Source organism: Salvelinus sp. IW2-2015, unplaced genomic scaffold, assembly GCF_002910315.2.
Source record: "Salvelinus sp. IW2-2015 unplaced genomic scaffold, ASM291031v2 Un_scaffold356, whole genome shotgun sequence".
Taxonomy (NCBI): Eukaryota; Metazoa; Chordata; class Actinopteri; order Salmoniformes; family Salmonidae; genus Salvelinus; species Salvelinus sp. IW2-2015.
In genome coordinates this window covers 82,458-109,613 of record NW_019942547.1, presented here as the reverse complement: position 1 = coordinate 109,613, position 27,156 = coordinate 82,458, and the positions used below count along the sequence as shown (strand labels likewise).

The 27,156-nt window shown below is 43.7% G+C and overlaps 2 long non-coding RNA genes across 2 annotated transcripts in view; both read right to left on the bottom strand.

The window, feature by feature from the left end:
• The window catches only part of LOC112068276 (uncharacterized), a 29,735-nt gene extending 15,679 nt beyond the window's left edge, over positions 1-14,056 (bottom strand). The window contains exon 1 of the long non-coding RNA XR_002893549.2: positions 13,998-14,056. This is a non-coding gene — a long non-coding RNA (uncharacterized lncRNA). The remainder of the gene's footprint in view (positions 1-13,997) is intronic.
• LOC112068275 (uncharacterized) lies at positions 10,612-13,030 on the bottom strand. The gene is made up of 4 exons (XR_002893548.2): positions 12,886-13,030; positions 12,407-12,556; positions 12,029-12,137; positions 10,612-11,141 (listed from the first exon to the last, which is right to left on the bottom strand). It is a non-coding gene; the product is annotated as an uncharacterized lncRNA (long non-coding RNA).
• Positions 14,057-27,156: the final 13,100 nt, after the last annotated feature.

Genomic DNA, 27,156 nt, shown 5'->3' with positions numbered 1-27,156 from the left:
GGGAAAAACAAACCTCAAAAGACTACTCAAATAATACACAAGAACTAAACCAGAGAACCTCTGGAAAATCCAACAAGAGAAATATCTGTATAAAACAAGGCTTGGGCTGGGGCTGGGTGCTAACTTACAAACACTGAGCAAGGAACTGAGGAACACACAGGGTTTAAATACTAACAAGGGAATGACCTACAGGTGCAAACAATAATAAGAGCAAGAAAAACAAAAGGTACAAAAAAGGTGCAATGGGGACATCTAGTGACCAAAACCCGAACAGTCTTGGCCAAAACCTGACAGTTGTGTGATAAACAATCTGTTCATAAATGAATCGGCCTTATGTCTCTGTAACGGATGTGAAATGGCTATCTAGTTAGCGGTGGTGCGCGCTAATAGCCTTTCAATCGGTGATGTCACTTGCTCTGAGACCTTGAAGTAGTGGTTCCCCTTGCTCTGCAAGGGCCGTGGCTTTTGTGGAGCGATGGGTAACGATGCTTCGTGGGTGACTGTTGTTGATGTGTGCAGAGGGTCCCTGGTTCGCGCCCGGGTCGGGGCGAGGGGACGGACTAAAGTTAAACTGTTACATCTCCACAGGCTGGGACGAGACAGATCCGGTAATTAGTTATTCTACAGCAAGTTTGACAGAAGCTGTGAGGTGAAGAGGTACAGATTTTCCAAGAGTTTTGAGGGAGCCTGAGATTTTTTCTCCTTTCAGTCTCCTGTCTGCAAGCTTTGTAAGGAATATACCGAACTCTGACTCTGGGTGAAATCCTAAAACACTAAGACGTTTGGGAATGACTCGTCAAAGAAAGAAAAGCTGGCAAATTTGTTGTGGAACACACTGCGTCCCATGGAAAAGAGATTTCAAACTTCCATTGTTACCCTCAAATGTAAAAGGTGACGTTGCCCCGAGAGGCCGCCAATTCAGTACACTATCAGTAAGGTGGATTAGCTGATGACAATTGAAAGAAACATTTTCTTGTCCATATAATTCTTCAATTTTCTTGACAAAGAGGACTAAATAAATGTGAGCTAATCTAAGGTCACGCTGTGAAATAGATCCTTGAAGCAAAATATGCATGCTGAATGGCAGAACAGTCATTGAATAAAACAGAAGAAATCCACAACACTCCGATGCTTTTCAAAATGTTCTTATATACAGTGATCGCGGCATTCTTGTGATTTCCTTTGGTGGCTTRAGATTTAGCAGTCGAGAGTCTAATTCTGTCATTTGTCGACCTATGTACCATGGATTCAAACAGTTGCATGTATCCTGTTTTTGCTTCCATTGTTCAACATTGTGTTTGGTTTTGTGCCTGACTACATGCATTCCTCGGCATAACTCTACAACTTCTGTCTCTTCGGTTGGACAACGGAAGCAAAAACAGTGTTGACAACTCCTTTACACCATTTTGCGGAATGTCAGTGTGAGCAGCGTGAAATGCATTATCCTTAAATTGATTGTGTGATCTTTCAATTTGGAGTTGTTGACTGTAAGGATCTTACATATCCTCTGCCTTTGGGGACAACTTTACCGGGGTGCAAGCACCAGTCACAACCATATTCACCATTGAATTGCTTACAGTAATGAAGAATTGGCCTGGCAATTGCATCTGAGGAACAAATCAAGGAGAAGACCTTTGTCCTCTTCAGAATCCCACTGTTCTCTCTCCAAATTTATGGGTTTCGGGCTAAATCGCAACATGAATCAATAAAAAGGTATCCATTCTGTGTTTTTCTGGGCCAAACCAAAGTCCTGCAACCATCCCATTTTCTTTCCAATGTATGTAAGGCAGTTCATTTATGGTAAATTGAAGGGGCCAAACTGAGTAATTTGAGGAGTTAAAAATGGGTACTCCATCACAGTTCCAGGTTCATGTTAAATCATCAGCAGATAGCCTCTTCTCTTTCAGTAATCTTTGGTTCATCTTTCCATCCATGACATCCTCGATTTCATATTCTTCTTCCTTCACCGGTTTCCTCAAAATATCTATTCTATGGTTCTCCAGTGTATCTCGCAGGTCCCTCAAAGGTATTGATAAAAAAAAAWWAAAAAAATTCTCTGATGAAGGACATTACACAATGCGAGCAATTTGTGTCTTCGGGTTGCTTTCCTAAGTAATTTTGGCATTCATCACAAAAGAAATGAGAGACAGCTGTCAGGGCTGGATTACCCAAAAACTTTTTGAAGAGATATTTAGATGTTGGAGACAAGCAAATTCAGCAAGGCAAGTAGGTCTATCAGGGCAGTTCCAGTCAGGTGATGACGCAGAACAAAGAGAATTATTGCCATAAGGCATTGCCCCTTTGTTACTGATTCCCCAGGGTAAATCCTTTCTTCATTCTGAAAAGAGTTAGATGCAAAGTATATTTAGACATTTGTTTAAGCCAGAAGGAAACATATAATAAATCTGCAAAGGTAGAACAGATTGCTAAGGCCTGAGAGTTGTGTGTGTTTGTGCACCTGACACTAACCATCTCAGGGGCATTATCACGGTCTAAATGATCAGAGCCAGGTTGATTGGGGTGTGTCAGGGGGTCCTAAATTAGGAATGCATGGAGAAAACCAACACAGAACATTATGTAACTGAAATATTTGCTAGAATACATAACACTGACTGAACTGAATGTCTGTGTGTGTGGGTCAACATGGCTCTAAATAATCAGAGCCATGTTGATTGAGGTTTGTAAGTAGCTAGCTAGAAACTAGATGCTGAATACAAACACTGTCAGTGTACCATCTAGCTAGCAAGTTAATTAGCTACTGTATCTAGCTAGCAGATATACAGCTAGTGTATACATACCAGTAACAGCATAGCATAAGCAATTGAACACACCAAACAGTAATATGGTTGTAGCTACATAAAAAAATGTATCTAGTTTTCTAGAGCTCACACCGAGCGAAGGCAATATAACAACAATACTTTAATATTCCTGCTTGACCTGGTCTGTCGAGGAAAAGGGAAGTTTTCATCACGCATCCATTTTTTTATATGGTCCCCTTATCACTCAGACTGGAGGCATTTCTTACTAAGCAAATGAGCTAATTGTTGAAAACTGCTTGCATCATGTCAACTGCTAATGAAACTGATTCCATAGCTAGCTATAAAATAAACTTTTCGGCAAAGCATAAAAGGCGAAAGTTTAACAAAAAAAACTAGGCGCAAGCAAAGACAACGGTTTACTCTCAGTTTGCACTTGTGGATTTATTTTGAAGAAGGGACATCAGAAATGGTTCCAGTGGAAAATATTGAAGAGTTTGATGGGACGTGCAACAATTTTAAAGAATGTATTGTTAATTGGCAGCGCACGGGAAAGAGAGATCCCGCCTATGTCATGGCTCTGGATGGTATTCTAACTAGCTAGCTACCCAGCTAATGACACAGTATAACGTAGCTATCTAACAATATATGGTTCATGTTATCAATCGTTAAACTTAGTTATAAAAAGTAATACAGCCAAGACATTGGCTATAACAATAACAACTAATGTAGCTAACGTTAGCTAGCTAAGGAGCTAGTTATAGCACTTAAGTGCACTAGTATGTGTAGGTAGCATGCTAACCACTGGCTAGTTAGCTGTTCGGTAAGCCGATCCACCAGCTAACTACCTGCTGGTTAGCATGAAAGCTAGTTAACACATACTAACTGGGCTGATTGCTTGGTAAACTAAAGGTAAATTAAAATAGCTTACTAGCTAGCTATATATTTTAAGTTGCAAACACAGCTTATGATATTATGGGGTGAGGGGGGTATGCAACATGATGAGTGATGTGAGCTTTGTGTTCCCAGACATCATGGCTCGTGGATCCACACCCATCTCCAAAACTCACAATGGTGAGAGAGGAAACACAATTTCTAACAGCGTGTGTGTTTGGTTTAAGCATGATGATCAGAATATGAGGAGTAGAGATTAAGAGTAAGAAATATGATTAGACCTTGGAAGGAGGTGGTTGAATGAATCTGTATCAGGGATGCAAACTAGTCACCTTTCAGCGAAATTCACCGTTTTGAATCCAAAATAGGTGACCTACGTGATTCGTGTAGATCCGATGAGAAAAGTTTGGGAGGGGTTGGATCACTACTGGCTGTAATGTTACAATGTTAGGTTAGGTGAGAAGCCTGACCACGAGACAGGGGTGAGAAGGTGATGAAGCATACTTCATGAGCTGTAACCGAAAAACAACTGGCATTTGGAAAGTTTGAGGTGAGGGAGAAAGTGTGGTGGAACAAGTATTAGCATAGCTAATCTTGCTAGCTGGATCGAATTCTCCGTTAGCTAGCCAGAGAAATGTTGAGCAACATAAGCCAACTCATCTGATCAAATAATTGAGTTTATGGTGTGAAAATTAGCTGGCTAATAAAGTCAGACAGCTAACGTTGCAACATCAGGTGAGCTGACATTAGTAACCTAACTAATTCGCTATAGTATTAACTGGTATACGACTCCTTGCCGTTCAAGTTATAACACGTTAGTTGCTTACTGGACCCTGGAAATCTGTGTGAAATGTTAACKAGCTAACGAACAAACCACTATCTGTTAACTAATGTTTTCCCTCTACAGTATGTGGTTAATTTTTGGAATGAGAGAATTAGGTGAAAATGAGTGGATTCAGGGATCAAGTGGAGCTGGAGCTGGGCCTGGCTTATGCTGGATGCCACTATAGATGTGGAAGGAACACCAAACACTTYCCCTCTTTCTCACTTTTGCTGGCACATTGTAGAACAGATGTCCACAGGCAGAAAGTGTGTAATTTGCAGTGTAGCCCAAATATATTGTTTTTGTTGTGTTGAACTTGACAGTAACACATGTGTATGAGTGAGGGGGATTATCTTTTTTTGTGAACGTTATTTTTTTGCACACATGTAGCCTTGTATAGTGTATATATATAATAGAGAAAAAATAGAATGCATGTTTGTTTCATTCTTTTCTACTTTAAGATGTTTTTTCCCCAAGTGCAATATTTATGTGTGTTTGGTCACAAGCATTCTATTATAAAGGCTGTCATGGCTAACTGCAATATTAGTGTATAGTTTTTCTCTCAAGACTTGAGTGTCATTTGCAGTAAAGTCTAGGCAACAAATAACATTGGATTGCTTTCTTTACATGTTTTAGCTGTGAGTTAGGTTCCCATTAACCACTTTATTTTACACACAGAGACAGATCATGTAGATCATATTCTTTGTTTAATTAGTTAAGACCTGCATTTCTCCCTAGAAGGGATTTTCTTCATTTTTCAGTGCAAAAAAAAAAACTGTCTTGGAAGACTAACGGGGCATTCATCAACCCGTTTGGCATGACGAGGTACTCATAATGCCCTGAGGTAGTACTGAACGCCGTCTTCCACTCGTCTTCCTCCCGGATACGCACCAGGTTGTAAGCGCTCCTGAGATCTAGTTTAGTGAAGAAGTGCGCCCYGTGCATTGACTCAATCGCTGTGGCTATGTTGATAATGAGATATTGGAGAAGAGAGAGTCGGTCAAGGATGGATTCGGACCAGGTGGTAGATTGTATGACAAGCGGCAGTTTATTCAGAGTAAAGATATCTGGTACAAGCGTGCACGGCCTCGTTCATTCAGCTCGTAAGGAACCTGCAGACAGAGCCCCGAAACATAGTGCAAATGTATTTTATACAGGTAATAAAGTAGGTTGAGTCTGGCTGGTCTGGTCTTCTGGTTGGTCCTGATGAGTTGGGCGAGGTCCCCTTCAGGCTAGTATCACTGTCCCATTGGCTCTGAGTAGAGTTCTTTGTCTTCAGAAATGTTCAGCTAAAACAGGAGTTTAGGTGTGTGCGTAGATGTTCCTGTCATATCTGTGTTTATGAAAGGTTTGTGCCAGCCCTCTGTCCTTGGGTGTGTGTGTGTCTCAGTATCTCGTGAAATGCAGACCCAAGCACCCTTTTGATCAAGGCCTTTCCTGTTTTAATCAGTGTTTGTGTGGGGTTTGTGTCAGCCATCTGTCTCTGGGTGTGTGTGGGTCTCAGTATCTGCTTATGAGTTTGTGAGAAACCCTGTTTTGAAAGAAGTTAGTTATAACAACGTAATAGCAATATGCTTGTGTTATTTTAAATGGTATTTATTACAGCTATGAGAGGTAGCGGGTAACTGTACTTCACAGTGATCTGGTTTAGGGCTCAATAGTCAATACACGGGCGCAGACCTCCCTCCTTCACAAAAAATAAACTTGAGGAGGCGGGTGAAGGGAAGGACCGAATGTACCCCTGACGCAGAGATTCGGAGACATATGTCTCCATAGCCACCGTCTCCGCCTGACAGGGGATACACTGGGAAGTGTGGCGTCTACCTGGAGGTTTATCGCACAATCCCCCCTACGATGGGGTGGTAATTGAGTCTCCTTCTTCTTGGAGAAGGCGAGAGCCAAATCGGAATATTCGGAGGGAATGCGCACGGTGGAGACCTGGTCTGGACTTTCCACCGTAGTAGCACCAACGGAAACCCCTAAACACCTCCCCGAGCACTCTCGCGACCACCCCGTGGGAGCCCTTCGCTGCCATGAGACAGTGGGGTCATGACAGGCTAACCAGGGAAGGCCTAGCACCACGGGAAACGCAGGAGAGTCAATGAGGAAGAGACTGATTCTCTCCTTGTGACCCCCCTGCGTCACCATGCCCAGGGGAGCGGTGGCCTCCCTAATAAACCCTTACCCTAAGGGTCGGCTATCTAGAGCGTGAACTGGGAAGGGCACAGCCACTGGAACAATGGGGATCCCTAAACTATGAGCGAATGCTCTGTCTATAAAATTCCCAGCCGCGCCTGAATCGACGAGCGCCGTATGCTGGGAATGTGGGGAAAACTCAGGAAAAATGACATGCAAAAACAGGTGTGCAACAGAGGGCTCTGGGTGAGAATGGTGCCGGCTCACCTGGGGTGACGCTAGAGTGCCCTGCCTGCTGCCTCGACCCCCAGAGGAACCAACTTGACACCGGCCGGCAGTGTGACCTCTGCGGCCACAGATGGTGCACGCGAAGGTCCCTCCTCCGGCCTTCCTAAGCGCAGCACCTACCAGCTCTATAGGTATCGGAGCGTTGGTGCTGGAGGATGGAACCAACAGAGCCCGATCTGGACGTCCACAGGTGGCCAGCAGGTTATCCAGCCGGATGGACAGGTCCACCAGCTGGTCAAATGTGAGGGTGGTGTCCCTGCAGGCCAACTCCCGACGGACATCCTCGCGCAAGCTGCAGCGATAGTGGTTGATCAGGGCCCTGTCGTTCCATCCCGCTCCGGCGGCCAGGGTCCAAAAGTCCATAGCGAACTCCTGGGCGCTCCTCGTCCCCTGCCGCAGGTGGAAGAGACGTTCACCCGCCGCTCTACCCTCGGGCGGGTGGTCGAAGACTGCTCGGAAACGACAGGTGAACTCCTCGAGGTGGTCCAGCACCGCACCTCCTTCCACTCACACGGCGTTGGCCTACTCCAGGGCTTTCCCCGAGAGGCACGAGACGAGGGCGGACACCCTCTCACGGCCCGAGGGAGCCGGGTGGATTGTCGCCAGGTATAACTCCAACTGCAACAGGAAACTCTGGCAGCGGGCAGCCGTCCCATCGTACTCCCTGGGGAGGGCGAGACGAATCCCACCGGAACCGGGTGCAGGGGAGCGATTAGTGGAGGCCCCTGTTGTGCTGGTGGGGGTGCTGGAGGGACTCCCTGTCTCTCCCAGCGGTCCATTATTTGGACGATGCGGTCCATGGTGGCGCCGAGGTGGTAGAGCATCGCTGCATGCTCCTGGACGCGCTCCTCTACCCCTATAACAGGTGCACCTGCTCCTGCTGACTCCATCAAGGGTGGGGTATTCTGTCAATGGTGGGTGTAGCTGGTGCATGGAAGTCAGGCGCAGGAGAGCAGAGATGAGTGAACAACAAAGCACTTTACTGAGGCAATAGTAAGAACAGAACGCAACCGCGTCACAATAACAAATGCCCAAAGAACAAGTGAGGCAGCACAAAGTACAACAACCAAGTACAAAGTACCGGCTGCCACAAATCACGGGTAACAAATAAAACCTGGCGCAAACCAGCCGGAAGCATGCCAACCTAGACAATAAACAATACCCCACACAGACATGGAGGGAACAGAGGGCTAAATACACATAGTAATCATGAGGAGATGTAAACCAAGTGTGCGAGAAAAGAAGACAAAACAAATGGAAAATGAAAGGTGGAGCGGCGATGGCTAGAAGACCGGTGACGTCGACCGCCGTTTTTTAGTGGTTCTTACGTCAGTGAAACAATGTGATTTAAATCCACTGTAAAGTTTTATTTAAAAAATTACCACACAGTATAAGGCTTGCGGTGCACATTAGCTACAATGAATAGCCAGTACATCGATAACCTTGAGACCTTGGTGGAGGAAATTAGGAGAAAACCATCCTTTCATCTTTCCTTAATCAACCCTTCTGGTCCCCTCTCTCTACCCACCCACCTCCATTTGTAACGCACCACCAATAAACAGCATAAATATCATCACACCCCAATTAGGCCTACCTAATTCCTGGAATAACTTCATGCTCTAATGTTTATTAGCACAATGTTCAACTAGACTATTTCTGCTTTTCTAGGCCTGAAAATGGGATCAAACAGTTGATCGAACATTGTGGCCAAACCGCTCATCCAGAACCAACCGCATCTAGTGCACAAAAACAAACACGTAAATCAGATACCTTGACAAAAACAAACGAGTAAATCAGATACGTCCCCCATCCATATTATATAATTCTGTATGATTAGCAACGGTTATATGTTAAGCTAATAGCAAGCAAGGCCATGAAAACATGAACAAGTGTATAAAAAGACGAAGCTTACCGCCTTCAACTGTTCCAATCGGTCCTTCATCTTCAAAACTGTGTTGCCACTGTCACAATCTCTAAACTATCAAAAAGAGATATTCTAATCTACAACCACTAATTAAACGGTTAACAAATTAGACCATTACAATTTATTAACCTACTGATTCATCCAATGACCTGGCCAAAAATAAGCTTCAGAGTTAGTTGTAAAAATATTTAGTAGGCTAAATGGTTATTAGCATATAGTCATAAAAAATAAAAATAAACTTTTTTTACAAAATGCCTGTGCAGTATGGCTGCAGCAGCGTCTCCGATTAGAGCAACAGTTGTGTAGAGGGCGATTTGATCTCAATTCAATTCAAGGGCTTTATTGGCATGAGAAACATATGTTAACATTGCCAAAGCAAGTAAAGTAGAGAATAAACAAAAGTGAAATACACAATAGAAATTTACAGTAAACATTACACTCACAGATGTTCCAATAGAATAAAGACATTTCAAATGTCATATTATGTATATATACAGTGTTGTAACGATGTGCAAATAGTGAAAGTACAAAAGGGAAAATAAATAAACACATATGGGTTGAATTTTCAATGGTGTTTGTTCTTCACTGGTTGCCCTTTTCTTGTGGCAATAGGTCACAGTCTTGCCGCTGTGATGGCACAGTGATATTTCACCCAAAATGGGGTTTGTTTTCGAATTCTTTGTGGATCTGTGTAATCTGAGGGAAATATGTGTCTCTAATATTGTCATACTGTACATTTGTCAGGAGGTTTTTTGGGCAGTGTTGCACCTAGCCTGTCTTCTCTTGAGAGCCAGGTCTGCCTATGGTGGCCCTTCTCAATAGCAAGGCATAGTCAAAACTTTCCTTCAGTTTAGGTCAGTCACAGTGGTCAGGTATYCTGCCACTGTGTACTCTCTGTTCAGGGCCAATTAGAATTATAGTTTGCTCTGTTTTTTGAATAATTCTTTCCAATGTGTCAAGTAATGCTTTTTTGTTTTCTCATGATTTGGTTGGGTCTAATTGTGTTGCTGTCCTGGGGCTCTGTGGGGTCTGTTTGTGTTTGTGAACAGAGCCCCAGGACCAGCTTGCTTAGGGGACTCTTCTCCAGGTTCATCTCTCTGTGGGTGATGGGTTTGTTATGGAAGGTTTGGGAATAGCTTCCCAAACCCCAAAGGTGGTTGTAGAATTTAAAGGCTCTTTTCTGGATTTTGATAATTAGCGGGTATCGGCCTGATTCTGCTCTGCATGCCTTATTTGGTGTTTTTCGTTGTACACAGAAGATATTTTTGCAGAATTATGCATGCAGTCTCAATTTGGTGTTTGTCTCATTTTGTGAATACTTGGTTGGTGAGCGGACCACAGACCTCACAACCATAAAGGGAAATGGGTTCTATAACTGATTCAAGTATTTTTAGCCAGATCCTAATAGGTATGTCGAATTTGATGTCCCCTTTTAATAGCATAGAAGGCCCTTCTTGCCTTGTCTCTCAGCTCGTTCGCAGCTTTGTGGAAGTTACTTGTGGCGCTGATGTTTAGATCAATCTCTCTCTCTCTGATCAATAGCATGCGTAAAAACACATGCAAAGTAAATATCATGCATGGTCTCTGTTTTGAGCACACTACTCAAACATGTCACCGAATGGAAAGGTAATAGGTTAAATTCTAAATCTGTAAAGTCAACCCAGTGGGCTATCCATCTATAAATAAGATGAGGCTGTATTGTTATGTATTGACTCCTTGTCCCCATCTGGTTGCTAAATAAGGCCAGGTCAACAAAAGAAAGTCATGCAATGATTAYTGATTAATGAAGATATTTTTGTATTCCTTTTTTATTTGCTAGGCAAGCAATGCACAGTGTTTCATAGTACAAACAAGTGAAGCAGTATTTTATCAACACCATTCCCCCTGAAAATAGATTAGGTTACACTATTTTCTGACAATAGGCCTAGATAGAATTCTCAAATGCAATGTGTTTAGAGGTTTCTAATACAATCAGTTGTTTCATTAAATCTTACTTTGGGCGGACTGAAACTGACTGTGATGGTGAAAACTTTTAGCTGACAAAGGCTTAGTCTTTGAGCAGTGGGTTTTCTATAACATTTTACAGGGTCCTGGTGTCATGATGTCTGAGAAAGCTGTAATGCAAAGCATATCTGACAGGTTGTATATACTGCTATACTGCTCATCTGTCATCTACTTTAAATCATAATCCTCTGACTCCCTTTTTCCACCATCCACTCTTCTTCTTCTCCTCCTTTCATTTCCTCTCTTCCACCAGGTATGAAGGCACACAGAAAGTAATTGGTTTGGCTGCACGGCTTATCATTCCAATCCCCTTTTCCTGAGATGCATAGAGATGGAGAGATAAAATGAAAAAAGTTTGTTTTATCCATTATTAAATCCCTTTGAGAGAGTATTGAGCTACATAAGTAGCTAAGTAGCCTTTTCCAAGCCAGAACGGCATGAGCCTATCTACTGTTTCTGTACCATGAGGCTTTTGATGTATCATTTAATACAAGTACACCCCCTTGACACTAGTCTCTCACAGGGCCTTACCCTCAAAACTTMAYTTTAATGCTGAGTGCCAAGCAATGAGGAATCTGTCCCGTTTTTGCTATGACTCGACCTGGGATCGAAACCCCCAACCATCCAAGCTCAGGACAGTCACTCTAACCACATGGGCACTGATCTATATAACACAAAACTATGAGATTTGTCAAACTTCAAATCAAAAACATCCCACTCCCTTATTCTGAATACATYAGCATACTGGATTTGGTGCAGCTGGTAGCTTAGCGGTTAGGAGCGTTGGTTCAAATCCCAGAGCTGACTGGGTGAGAAATCTGTCCATGTGCCCTTGATTAAGGCAATTAACCCTAAATGCTCTTGTAAGTCGCTCTGTCATGTCCCCTCTTTCCCTTGCCCCCTACTCCCGAGTGGCGCAGCGGTSTARGGTACTGCATCTCAGTGCTAGAGGCGTCACTACAGGCACTGGTCCGATTCCAGGCTGTATCACAACCGGCTGTGATTGGGAGTCCCATAGGGCGGTGAACAATTGGCCCAGCGTCGTCCGGTTTAGGGTTTGGCCGGGGTAGGCTGTCATTGTAAATAAGAATTTGTTCTTAACTGACTTGCCTAGTTAAATAAATAAAAATACTTCCTCTCCGCCTGCCTTGCCTTCCCTCCATCACTCCCTCCCTCCCATTATCCCTGCCTTCTCTTGCTTACGCTGCCAGTTCATTTCCATGCACTGTCCGTCACCGGATGGCTGCTTGGGGTTCTGAAGCCAGGAATAGTAGTCCATGGGGGACCCATCAGTCCAGAGGTAGCGGTGAGGCTATATATGAGAGAGACAGAGACAGAGACAGAGACAGAGACAGACAGACAGAGAGAGAGAGTTGGGGGGCATGAACACTGTTGTCCACCTGGTTTTTATAATGATGATCAAGTTGAATGGTGAACACTATGGGGTGGTTTCCTGGATACCGATTAAGCCTAGTCCTGGACTAAAAATCAGACTCAATAAAGAATCTCCATCAATAATAATTTTTAGTCCAGGTCAATCTGTGTCCGAGAAACTGCCCCTATTTAGTCTAAAATCACCACCTGAAGAGGGTTGGATACTGTAAAACTGCCAAGCCAGATGCGCGGGGAATATCTGCTGAACCTCTGAGCAAAAACATCCACATCCTCGTTCTCCTGGCTGGAGTGGATTGATATCAGATGAGATTTGTCCTTTTGAGAGTGGCAGAAATCCTGTGTGGGTGAGAATGAATGAATGAGAAAACGAAAGAGAGAGTTGTCATCATCAAAATATATTTAGAGTTAGACACTAATGCACAACACTGAAAACGGGTAAAGACAATAGTGTGGATACCCTGAACTAGAGTACAGCATGCTGCTTTGAGAGTTAGTTATGGTGGTAATTTTGCGTATCATGTAGAGATACAGAGGTTCACTACGGTATGTCTACCTTTAACGAAAAGAGACATTGATCTCAATGGGACTCTCTTGTCTAAATAAAGGTTAATTCACTGAGAGAACATGGGTCTGTAGAATAAAACCTTAGAGAAGTCTGAATTTACCTCAGCAGATTGAAAGTCCAATTCTTCCTTGAAGTGCTTAACACATTTGGACCCCAGTTTATACCAGGTAGAATGGCCAGGACATGGGAGAAAGTCCTTGACCTTCCCAGAGACCCGTTTAGGTTCTAAAAGAAAAAGGGGAGAACAAGGGAGAGATTAAAAGGACGGATATGAGAGAGAAGCTCCGTCCATATACTCACAGGGCTGGTTTCCCAACCACATGAAAAAAAAACTACAGTTTACTATAGAATATTACAGTACTTACTATAGAATTCCATAGTAAACTGTAGAATACTGTGGAATACTATACTACACACTGTTGTATCCCTCGAGCATGTGTAGTACTTACTATAGAATGCTGTAGTATACTGTAGAATACTATAGTAAATACTATAGTATTATCCACACAAAAAAACACTGTTGTAAATAGTACAGTAATTTCTGAAAAACACTACACTATTTTTAACTCTAATAAATACTACACTATCTTATTTGCATTATACCTGCCATTCCCCTCATCCATGTTGCATTTTTCCCACCCATAAGTGAGAAACCTACATGCCAATTATATACCAATATTTGTGTCCCTACAGGTTATAAAAGAGCAGAAGATTGGGTCTGTCTTAGACCCCTATAGTATTACGCTACAGTGAATACCATAGTATTTACATGTATACTATAGCATATATTTTCTTATGTGGGCAGACACAGAACTTTCAATGGCTATTCTAATTTGAGCATGCTTTTCAGTCCAGGATTAGGCTTATTCTGGGTCAGGGTAACCGGCCCTGAAAATACATCTTCTATTGAGAGAATCTACATCAGTCACTGTGGTGTTGAGATGATGAGGGAAGGCTACTGTACCGGGGAGTTTAGGGCGTTGAGTACCATGGCAGACGCCCGAGTAGCATCATGGCCAGTGGGTAGGACTTTCATCATGGGATCTTCACTTCTCTTCAGTGTTGGGAAAAGAGCAAAGTTATTCTATATATTTTATAAAGGAAACTGGGAGTTCTGATCTGTGGGGGCACCCAACCAGACTCCGGCACACTCAGAGACAAACGAGAAAGAAGTGCATTTTGTCATTAGAGAATCAAATATTCGGGTTTTACCTTGGTGTATGTCAACGTCTTTTTCCTCTATTCTTGCTTCTCCTTGCTTCAGATGCTCTCTTTCACTCAGCTCTGCTTCCTTATATACCTATTCCATACCTCTTAATCTCCATCCTAATCTCAGATGTATTTCCTCTTTTCTGCTGTCTCAACCTCTTACACATAAAAATGTGCAACCCCTCTGGGTTTGTCTAGACAGTATGTGCAATCCCTGGGTACAGTCACCCTTTCACTTTTCAACAACAAAAAATCCAGTTATTTGTTTTACATGTCCCATTGAAAAACAATATCTACAGTAATGTATCACCAAATGAAGCATTCCTACACCATTCCTCCCTACAATCAAACATGGGAGAGTTTCGATAACGCTATGGGGTTGCTTTGCAGCCTCTGGAACTGGGGGCCTTGAACATGTGCAAGGCATCATGAAATCAGCAGATTATCAAGGTGTTTTGGAGTGGAGTGTTCAACCCGGTGTCCAAAAACTAGGTCTCCGTCAAAGGTCGTGGGAATCCAGCAGGACAACCAACCCAAGAACATAAAAACCACCCAGGACTGGTTCAGGAAGAAACACTGGACTGGAGTGGCCAGCAATGAGTCCAGATCTGTGTACCATCGAAAACCTACGGCGAGATCTGAAAACAGCAGTTGGTCAAAGGCCACCATCAAACATTGAAGAATTGGGAGCAGTTTACAGCTGAAGAGTGAGCAAAATTGGATCTGCAGAGAAGAATGGGAGAAACTCTCCAAATACAGGTACCCCAAGCTTGTTGCATCATACCCAAGAAGACTCTAGGCTGTATTTGCTGTCAAAGGTGCTTCAACAAAGTACTGAGTTAAARGGTCTGAATACTTATGTAAATGTGATATTTCAGCTTTTTTTGTGTGCAAACATTTCTAAAAACCTGTTTTTGCTTTGTCGTTATCGGGTATTGTGTGTAGAATAATGAGAGAAAAAAATATTTAATCCATTTTAGAATAAGGCTGTAACGTAACAAAATGTGGAAAAAGTCAAGGGGTCTGAATACTTTTAGTGCACTGTATGTACAGTACCAGTCAAAAGTTTGGACACACCTACTTATTCAAGGGTTTTTCTTTATTTGTACTATTTTCTACATTGTAGAATAATAGTGAAGACGTCAAAACTATGAAATAACACATATGGAATCATGTAGAAACCAAAATAATATATTTTATAATTGGCATTCTCTCAACCAGCCTCATGAGGTTGGAATGCATTTCAATTAACAGGTGTGCCTTGTTAAAAGTTAATTGGTGGAATTTCTTTCCTTCGTAATGCGTTTGAGCCAATCAGTTGAGTTGTGACAAGATAGGGTTGGTATACAGAAGAGTTAGCCAAACACAACATCTCAATTTAATCGATTTTATATTCAGGCTGTACCACAACAAAGTTTTGAAAAAGTACAGGGGCGTGAATAATTTCTGAAGGCACTGCAGGAGGGAGGGCATGCAGGCTGTCGCCAATTTATTGATGCACAATTTACCTAAAAGGGAAATGGAAACACTTCAACCACTTCATTTTTATTCGACTCTGTAGTTTATTTTAATTGTTTTATTGTGACGTCATTATGTCCAGCTGTTTATATCCAGACAAGTGTTAGATGGAAACACATCGTAGCATGCAATTGTCAAATGTATTTCCTATGTAAACGTTCTAAATGTCAACAAAATCACTGGAGAAGTTAATGGAAACATCGATATTGTTACAACGATGAGATACTTTTTTATTGTACAATGTAACGAGTTTGCTGTGAAATTAGCTTGTGAGCACCTGAAAGAGACGCACGCATTACCTTTGTTATTGTGCAGGTCATTTTGAAGGTTTGCACATTGCAGCCAGCGGGGTTGGCTGGACCACACTTTAGTTGGAGTTGCTCTAATATTTCAACATGTCTTATGTAAGAGCGCTGGTCTATGATGCATTTCTTAACAGGGCTAATGTTTACTTGTAGAGGCCGATAGTGTCAGTTTAGAAAACTATACTAGCACCGAGTTTCTAAACCCAGAGTAGCAACATCGTGAGACTTCTGAGAATGCTTGTGAAACAGACGAAACAGACCAGGCCGGGGTTTGCGATTTGAGAAGCCAATGAGAGAAGTGAAAAAGGATTCCTTAGTTGTTCATTTTCTCAATCTAAAGGCACAACTTAGACTGGAGCCAACGTCTTCAGTAGTTGAACATGTTATTACTCCAACCTTGTGAAAGTGACAAACTAACATGTTTCCCTTTGTCAAAAATACTTTATATCGAAAGAGTGCCTATGATTTGACGGCCTGCACATGCACAGTTCGGCACAAGACGACCATTAGACTCCATGACGTGTTTCTGCACATAAGCTTAGCTAACCAACGTCGCCATGACAGCTCCTACAAGCATTATCGGGCATTTTGATAGAAGAGTSAAAATGCCTATWGAATAGAGAGTAAAAAGTGTCAGTTTCCTCACTAAATAMGCCTAAAGAAAACCAAGKTTGGTGTCAGTGYTTGACTATCTTTTWGTTTTCTACAGAAACCCACAACAAAGGGGAACTGCTTGACRAGTGGGAGGCCGAGATCTTTGCCAACATACAAGCTGATTATCTCTATCGATAGACAGACAGGCTGGCTGACTCTTCTTCTTCTACATACACTGTGTTCCAAATGGTACCTTACCTCCTATATAGTGCACTACCTTTTGACCAGGGCCCATAAGACTCTGGTCAAAAGTAATGCACTATATAAGGAATAGGGTGGCTTTTGGGACGCAGTCCTACTCTTTATGTTTTAAGGGTGGAGTGTTATCATTTTGTTAGAGAACGTTACACAACCAGTTGGCACATGATAGACTCAGGCACGTGTGTGTTGCTCTATTATAATTATTATCATTATTATTATTATTATCCTCAAACTCTAGTAGATATATTAGCCTTCTGCAAACACAAATTTCAATGGTTTTTTTTCATAAGAAATGTACAAAGGTTACATACTTGTGGACTTCAAATTATGTAGAATAAATCATGTTTTCAAATGGCCTGCGGCATCTTCTTTTAAAGGCCCAGTGCAGTCAAAAACAGTTTTTTATATATATTTCCACACTATGAGGTTGGAAAAATACTGTTCAACTGTGGCTAAGGCTCTTTTAGTGTACGAGCTGTTAGAAAAGATTGGCTGAAATTTCAGCCTGTTTTGGTGGGAGGGAGTTTTGGCCTGCCTGGTGACATCACCAGGTATTAAATATGTTATATATTTTATACGTCAGTTAGCAGACGGTTTTATCAAAGCAACTTGCATACATACATTCTATGTATGGAAGACTCCAGGAATTGAACCCACTACCCTGATAGCGCAAGCACCATGCTCTACCAACTGAGCCATACAGGACCAGTTAACAGACCAATTAGAAAGAGAGTTACAAGGCTCTCCRCCAATAACAGGTCATTTTCCATTTTCCCCTCCTCAATCACACCACTCTCAGACAGTGCTAGCAAAATTCTTGCTTGAGAAATTGCTATTTGCTAAGAATCTATTTTAGTTTCTTTTTCATCATTTTAATAGAAAATAATCACAGTAAGGTTGTTAACTGTTACCCAGATTTGATATTGAGATAAAATGGCTGCATTGGACCTTCAAGTTGATTTCTAGCGTTATGCTCCAAATAAGGTTACAGATACATGAAGCTTGCTCTTGCATCTCAAAACTTGGTTGATTGATGGTTTCACTCAGGTTATCCAGGCTCCAACCTGGGCCAACTAGTTGGTCAACCGCCCCTGCAACAGTGGCCAACCCACCCCCAGGACTCCTACATCTCCAGGCGGCCAGTTACCATCACCAGGCTCCAGCCCAGGCCCCAGCTCAGCCCTACCAGCCCCTATCCCAGCCATACCAGCCCCAGCTCAGCCTCACCAGCCTCCCGCCCAGCCATACCAGGCTCGAGCACAGGCCCAGCTCTACCCGTATCTGGCCCAGCACTACCTGACCGCAGCTCAGCCCTACCAGGCCCCAGCTAAGCTTCCAGTCTTACCAGGCCGCAACTCAGCTTCTACAGCTGCCTTAGCTCGCTTCGAGCAAGCAGCACAAAGCACCAGCTGATCTGGACAACTGTGTGAAAATGTTCTCGGTAGCCGCCGTGAGCAAGACCTTTAAACAGGTCAACATTCACAAAGCAGCGGGGCCAGATGGATTACCAGGGCGTGTACTCCAAGCATGCCCGGACCAACTGGCAATGTCTTCGCTGACATTTTCAACCTCGTCCTTGTTTCAAGCAGACCACCATAGTCCTTGTGCCCAAGGAAGCGAAGGTAACCTGCCTAAATGATTACCGCCCCGTAGCACTCACGTATTTAGCCATGACGTGCTTTTGATGGCTCACAACAGCATCCTTCCGGATAACCTAGACCCACTCCAATTCGCATACCGCCCCAACAGATCTACAGATGACGCAATCTCAATCGCACTCCACACTGGCCTTTCCCACCTGAACTAAAGGAACACCGATGGGAGAATGCTGTTCATTGACTACAAGCTCAGCGTTCAACACCATAGTGCCCACAAAGCTCATCACTAAGCTAAGGACCCTGGGACTAAACACCTCCCTCTGCAACTGGATCCTGGACTTCCTGACGGGCCGCCCCCAGGTGGTGAGGGTAGGTAACATCACATCTGCCACACGGATCCTCAACACTTGGTTCTCTCAGGGGTGTGTGCTTAGACCCCCTCCTGCACTCCCTGTTCACCCATGACTGCGTGGCCAAACGCGACTCCAACACCATCATTATGTTTGCTGATGACACAACAGTGGTAGGCCTGATCACAGACAACGATGAGACAACCTATAGGGAGGAGGTCAGAGACCTGGCAGTGTGGTGCCAGGASAACAACCTCTCCCTCAATGTGAGCAAGACAAAGGAGCTGATAGTGGACTACAGGAAAAGGTGGGCCAAACAGGCCCCCGTTTACATCGACGGGTCGAGAGTTTCAAGTTYCTTGGTGTCCACATCACCAATGAACTATCATGGTCCAAACACACCAAGACAGACGKGAAGAGGGCACAACAACATATTTTCCCCCTCAGGAGACTGAAAAGATTTGTCATGGGTCCYCAGATCAGCCMAAAAAAAGTTCTACAGCTGCACCATCGAGAGCATCCTKACCAGTTGCATCACTGCCTGGTATGGTAACTGCTCGGCATCTGACCGTAAGGCGCTACAGAGGGTAGTGCGTACGGCCCAGTACATCACTGGGACCAAGATTCCTGCCATCCAGGACCTATATATTAGGTGGTGTCAGAGGAAAGCCCAAGGAATTGTCAAAGACTCCAGTCACCCAAGTCATAGACTGTTTTCTTTGCTACCGCATGGCAAGCGGTACCGGAGCGCCAATTCTTCTAAGACCAAAAGGCTCCTTAACAGCTATTATCCCMAAGCCATCGGACTAACTGAACAATTAATCAAATGGCCACCGGATTATTTACATTGACACCCCCCGATTWGTTTTTTACACCGCTGCTACTTTTTATCTATGCATAGTCACTTCACCCCTACCTTCATGTACAAATTACCTCGACTAACCTGTACCCCCGCACGTTGACTCGGTACCGGTACCCCCTGTATATAGCCTTGTTATTGTTATTTTATTTTGTAACTTTTTAATAATTTTTTACTTTAGTTTATTTGGTAAATATTTTTTTACTCTTTCTTGAACTGCACTGTTGGTTAAGGGCTTGTAAGTAAGCATTTCATCGGAAGGTCTACACATTGTGTATTCGCTYGAATGTGACAAATAAAGTTTGATTTGATTTCCAGTCCAGCCTTACCAGGCCCCAGCTCAGCTTTCAGTCCAGCCATACCAGGTCCCAGTTTAGCTTCCAGTCCTGGCATACCAGGCCCCATTTCAACTTCCAATCCAGCCTTACCAGGCCCCGGCTCAGATACCATCCAAACCTTACTTAGCCACAAGCCCAATGGCTCCAGGCCAACAACCAACTCAGCCTAGACTAGGCTCCCTATGCTTTTCCTGAGCAGCCAGCCAGCTACCCCCTTCCCCTTCAGTGGTCATTGTGCCACGACCCCAGAGCACTACCTCTCCAATGGCCAGTCCGCCCCAACCCCAGGGCGTCATCCTTTCAGTGGTCAGTGTACCACACCAACAGAGAGTTACCTCTCCAGTGGTCAGTGGACCACAACCCCAGAGTGCTCCCCCTACAAGTGTGTCATGCCCCCCCGAATCCAGATGTCTGTCCCGGCCCCGCAGAGTCCAGCAGCTGCCCTGGCCCACCAGCCAAGACCCCAGTGCCCCCACCCAGAGCCACCCCCTGTGGTGTTCCATGGGGTGGCCAAATCAAGCCACGCCACCAACTATACCCCCTTATGGGGCGGCCATTGGCTCCTATACCCGCAGAGGAACACCACCATATGCAGCCCACCTTCATCACAGGATATTCAAATGTGCATTCAAATATGCATGCACATTTGAGAGGTGGCTGTACAATACTCCTCCCACTCCCACCTGGAGGGGAGCCCTTTCCTCATTGGTCGCCACACACCTCCATCAAAGCTTGTTAAGAACAATCATGTCCACCTGAAAGAGGCCGGGCTACCCCTTTAAATGCCCCACATGCAGTCAAGTTCTGAAGTGAGTGACCTTTCTTTTGGAGGAAGTCAAAGAAAGGTCAATTTTTTCTTGGGGAAGCACAGAGAGGCCAGAGATTGCCAGACTTGTAAATTGGGCTAAGGAACAGAAGTTGGGTTTTGGAGAAACGCCATGGGTGCATGCTCTCCAAAAAATGCAGCGGATGAAGGCGCTGCAAGAGCGTGGTAAACAAATAGACGTGGTTATGGACAGTGAGGAAGCCGTTTGGCTGATCCATAAGTTGGGTACTGTTAAATTGATATAGGTATTTCATAGTGGACTTGTGGTGATTTTCTGCATTTCTTCCGTCCAGAGGGAGAAGATCTGTGACTTGCTTTGCTCTCCGGAGCAGGGCGCCTTTGAAAGGAGTCATTACTGGGGCAGCGTTGAGGTGGAGTAAGTGAAATTGGAAATTCCCTGTGTCTGTGACTAAATGGGGTGCTGAAAGACAATCTCTTATAGAGCTTTGATCAGAACGGCAATTGATTATTGGTGCATACAGTGGCTTGCGAAAGTATTCACCTACGTTGGCATTTTTCCTATTTTGTTGCCTTACAATCTGGAATTAAAATGGATTTGGATCATTTGATCATTTGATTTACGCAACATGCCTACCACTTTGAAGATGCAAAATATTTTTTCTTGTGAAACAAACAATAAATAAGACAAAAAAACAGAAACCTTGAGCATGCATAACTATTCACCTCCCAAAGTCAATACTTTGTAGAGCCACCTGTTGCAACAATTACAGCTATAAGCTTGGCACATCTAGCCACTGGGATTTTTTGCCAGTGGCTAGATGTGTATTTAGCGCCATCCATCATTCCTTCAATTCTGACCAGTTTCCCAGTCCCTGCCGATGAAAAACATCCCCACAGAGTGATGCTGCCACCACCATGCTTCACTGTGGGGATGGTACTCTCGGGGTGAGGAGAGGTGTTGGGTTTGCGCCAGACATAGCGTTTTCCTTGATGGCCAAAAAGCTACAATTTAGTCTCATCTGACCAGAGTGTCTTGTGGTGGCTAATTTCTGTATTACCAAATGAAGAGGAACCAACTTCACACACCAGTCAGAGTTATACTTAAACTACATTTTTAATAATAAGAGCTTTGCAATAGCACTTACTTTCAATGATGCGCCATTTCTAATGAACCATTGAAAGTGACAACACAAAAGTACAAAGATATTTTATAGCCAAGTTACACCCCTCTCAACCTACATGACGAACAACAGATACATAGAATGGTCACACGGTTAAGATTTGTATGAAAGATATCTATAATACATAGCAGACAGTTACTGCTGTGTCAACAGTTTTCATTGTATAGACCAGTGTCTGGCCCTCCTACTCTAAACTGGAACCATCTCTCCCTGGTACGGTATAGAACAGAACCATTAGCTCATGTTCTCTGGAATGTTCTTTAGGCTTTGTTACCCAAAGACATCGTAAATCTCCTCTGTCAGTGCTATCCCATAGAGGCCCATCCTCAGTGGAACACACACACACAATAGTTAACAGAACACTCTATTCTGTCGAATAAAACAACCATTATAATACAATACAAGCATTATAACATAATCTTGCAATTTCCACGACAATCTTCTTCCATATGTTTGGGGAGACTCCCACATGCCTTTTGGAAAATACCAAATGTGTTTGCTTATTTTTCCTTTAAGCAATGGCTTTTTTCTGGCCACTCTTCAGTAAAGCCCAGCTCTGTGGAGTGTACGGCTTAAAGAGTTCCTATGGACAGATACTCCAATCTTCGCTGTGGAGCTTTGCAACTCCATCAGGGTTATCTTTGGTCTCTTTGTTGCCTCTCTGATTAATGCCCTCCTGGCCTGGTCTGTGAGTTTTGGTGGGCGAACCTCTCTTGGCAGGTTTGTTGTGGTGACATATTCTTTCCATTTTTTAATCATGGATTTAACGGTGCTCCGTGGGATGTTTAAAGTTTCAGATATGTTTTTATAATCCAACCCTGATCTGTACTTCGCCACAATTTTGTCCCTGACCTGTTTGGAGAGCTCCTTGGTCTTCATGGTGCCGCTTGCTTGGTGGTGCTCCTTGCTCAGTGGTGTTGCAGACTCTGGGGCCTTTCAGAACAGGTGTATATATACTGAGATAATGTGACAGATCATGTGGCACTTAGATTGCACACAGGTGGACTTTATTAACTAATTTTGTTACTTCTGAAGGTAATTGGTTGCACCAGATTTTATTTAGGGGCTTTATAGCAAAAGGGGTGAATACACATGCAGGCACCACTTTTCCATTTTTTTATTTGTATTTCTTTAATATAATAAATTTTTTAAATTTCTCTTCCCCAATTTGGACTATTTTGTGTATGTCCATTACAGGAAATCCAAATTAAAATCTATTTAAATGACAGGTTGTAATGCAACAAAATAGGAAAAACGCCAAGGGGGATGAATACTTTTGCAAGATACTGTAGTTAATGGAACAGCGGGGAATACTTGGCTTCAGAGGCTGAACAGAATCCAGTATAGATCTTTAAGGATATGTACTGGTGCATTTAAATCAACACCTGTAAGTTCATTAGTAGTAGAGGCAGCAGCAGTTAGCTTATTGTGTTAGACCAGGGGTGTCACTCATTCCATGGAGGGCCTAGTGTCTGCGGGTTAAACATTTTTCCTTTCAATTAAGACCTAGACAACCAGGTGAGGGGAGTTTTTTACTAATTAGTGACCTTAATTCATCAATCAAGTACAATAGAGGAGCATAAACCTGCAGACACTCGGTCCTCCGTGGAATGAGTTTAACACATGTGGGTTACACTGAAAAGCTGTGAGGTTGGTCATCTCACTGCTACTGTTCTAGATGGCTGTTGGGAATATACTAGTAGACAAGGCAGTGGATTTGGATGGACAGTTGAAAAGCTTCCYGATGAGTGGTCTGAGGGAGTTGGAGGTTTAGCCCCTCTGTGGTCCTGTTGTTGATCTAACCTTGGTAAAGAAAAGATTGGTCAGAAGTGAGTGATATAGGGGAACTTGTTGACAATTACATTGGTAGAACCTTTTTGGGGGACTATAAAGACCCAGATAGTGGTCGTACAGGAGCAGGTGTTTACATTCCTCAATTTGATGTGGAGATGTAAAGAAGACTAACAGATGATCTCTCAGTATACTCTTAACGTGTTTGCGATAGTAGCTGGATGTTCAACTTGTCAGAATTGTAGTATACAATTGCCTGTCTGTATTGATTATTTTATCATCTGGCAAATCTAATAGGAGTGACCTACTATTGGAGGTATTAATGTAGTATGAGAATCGAGAGACAGGGTGTAGTAGTGCAATTCTGCTGGGTCCCATTCCATTTGGGAGTGAATGTGAATGAAATGGTAGACCAGGTAGCCGAAAAGGCTTTAAAACAAGATATAATTTATATTCGTGCTCCATTATGTAGAGGTGAGGCCAAATGTAAGATTACATCCATTATGATAGATGTGTGGCAGAAGAGGTGGGACACAGAACCCAAGAGCCGGCATTTATATTCCCTCCAAAAAAAGGTTGTTGGACCGAGAGTCAAGGATCAGATTAGGAAGGAAGAGGTGGTGTTTGCGCGATTGCATCTAGAACATTGTACATTGAACTTGTCATATTTGGTTGGCAAACATGTGAATAGTTTGTGTTCAGAGCGTATGGTCAATGAAACAGTGAAGCGTGCGTTTATGTATTGTTGGAAATAGCGGTATGTGGAAGAAAGGGGAAGATTGATGTATAGAGTTATTGAGGGTGGATGGGATGGGGGAGGTTTAGGTAGAAGTTAGTAGGGCTCTTTTTTATGTTCTTAGTAGTACAGGATTAGATAGGAGGGTTTAGTTTCTCTTAATGTTTGGTTCTATATTAATTTCATCTGTAAACTGTGATTGACTACACACTCCAGTACAGTAGGCAGCGGCATGCAACTATTGACGTTTGTTTGCGGACCGCAGTAATATTATGGAAGAAGATTAGCCCTCTTACAATGAAAACAAAATTTAACAGCAGAGATGCTTGACCGAGTATCGTATGAATGTGGTGTGGCGGGAAAGGCAGTTGTTGGCAACATGATAGGACTCAGGCACGTGTGGTGTTGCTTATTATAATTATTATCATTATTATTATTATTATCCTCACACTTAGTAGATATATTAGCCTTCTGCAACACAAATTTCAATGGTTTTTTTTTCATAAGAAATGTACAAAGGTTACATATACTGTGGACTTCAAATTAAATGTGATAATAACTCCACTGTTTCAAATGGCCTGGCGGCATCTTCTTTTAAAGGCCCAGTGCAGTCAAAAACAGTTTTATTATATATATTTCCACACTTGAGAGGTTGGAAAAATACTGTTCAACTGTGGCTAAGGCTTTTTAGTGTACCGAGTGTTAGAATTTGCTGAAAATTTCAGCCTGTTTTTGGTGGGAGGGAGATTTTGGCCTGCCTGGTGACATCACCAGGTATAAATATGTATATATTATTATACGTCAGTTGCGACGGTTTATAAAGCAACTTGGCATACATACTTACATGTATTGGAAGACTCAGGAATTGAACCACTACCTGATAGCGGCAAGCACCATGCTCTACCAACTGCGAGCATAAGGACAAGTTAACAGACAATTAGAAAGAGAGTTACAAGGCTCTCGCCGAATAACACAGGTCTTATTTCCATTTTCCCCTCCTCAATCACACCACTCTCAGACAGTGCTTAGCAAATTTTGCTTGAGAAATTGTATTCTGCTAAGAATCTGATTTTAGTTTCTTTTTCCATCATTTTAATAGAAAATAATCACAGTAAGGTTGTTAACTGTTACCCAGTACATGATTGATATTGAAGATAATGGCTGCATTGGACCTTCAAGTTGATTTCTAGCGTTATGCTTCCAAATAAGGTTCACGATACATGAAGCTTGCTCTTCATCTCAAAAACTTGGTTGATTGATGGTTTCACTCAGGTTATCCAGGCTCCACCTGGGCCAACTAGTTGGTCAACCAGCCCCTGCAACAGTGGCCAACCCCACCCCAGGACTCCTACACCTCTCAGGCGGCCAGTTACCATCACACAGGCTCCAGCGCGCCAGGCCCCGCCTCAGGCTACAGCCCTCAGCCCAGCCATACCCACGCGCCCAGCTGCCTACCTAGCCTCCGCCAGCCATACCAGGCTCGAGCACAGGCCCCAGCTCTACCCGTATCTGGCCTCAGCACTACCTCGACCAGCTAACTCAGCCCTAACCAGGCCGCACAGCTGTCCAGCTTACCAGGCCGGCAATGAGCTTTAAGTGCCTTTTATGCTCGCTTCGAGCAAGCAGCACAAAGCACCAGCTGAATTGGACAATGTTAAATGTCTCGTAGCCGACTGAGCAAGACATTTAAACAGGTCACATCACCAAGTAGGGGTGGCCCAGATGGATTTACCAGGGCGTGTACTCACACAGAGACATGCCGCGGGATGTCACAAACTGGCATGCATCTGTCTGACTTTTGTCAAACTCTTCCTTGTTTCAAGCAGACCACCATAGTCCTTGTGGCCCAAGGAAGCGAAGGTAACCTGCCTAAATGATTACCCGCCTCCGTACGCCTACTCCACGTATTAGCCATGACGTTGCTTTTGATGGCTCACAACAGCATCCTTCGGATAACTAGACCACCTCCAATTCGCATACGCCCAACAGATCCACAGATGACGCAATCTCAATTCGACTCCACACACTGGCCTGGACTGACCTGGACAAAAGGAACACCGAGAATGGGAGAATGCTGTTCATTGACTAAAGCTCAGCGTTAACACACATAGTGCCCACAAAGCTCATCACTAAGCTAAAGGACCTGGGACTAAACACACCTTCCTCTGCAACTGGATCCTGGACTTCTGACGGGCCGCCCCCAGGTGGTAAGGTAGGCAACAACCATCTGCTACACTGTCCTCAACACTTGGTTCTCCTCAGGGGTTGTGTGCTTAGACCCCTCCTGCCATCCCTGTTCACCATGCTGCGTGGCAAACGACGACCCAACAACCAATCATTATGTTTGCTGATGAACAACAAGTGTTAGGCCGATCACAGACAACGATGAGACAACCTATAGGGAGGAGGTCAGAGACCTGGCGTGTGTGCCAGGACACAACCTCTCCCTCAATGTGAGCAAGACAAAAGGAGCTGATAGTGGACTACAGGAAAAGGTGGCCAAACAGGCCCCGTTTACATCGACGGGTCGAGAGTTTCAAGTTCCTTGGTGTCCACATCCACAATGAACTATCATGGTCCAAACACACCAAGACAGACGGAAGAGGGCACAACAACTATTTTCCCCTCAGGAGACTGAAAAGATTTGTCATGGTCCAGATCAGCCAAAAAAAGTTCTACAGCTGCACCATCGAGAGCATCCTTACAGTTGCATCACTGCCTGGTATGGTAATGCTCGGCATCTGACCGTAAGGCGCTACAGAGGGTAGTGCGTACGGCCCAGTACATCACTGGGACCAGATTCCTGCCATCCCAGGACCTATATATTAGGTGGTGTCAGAGGAA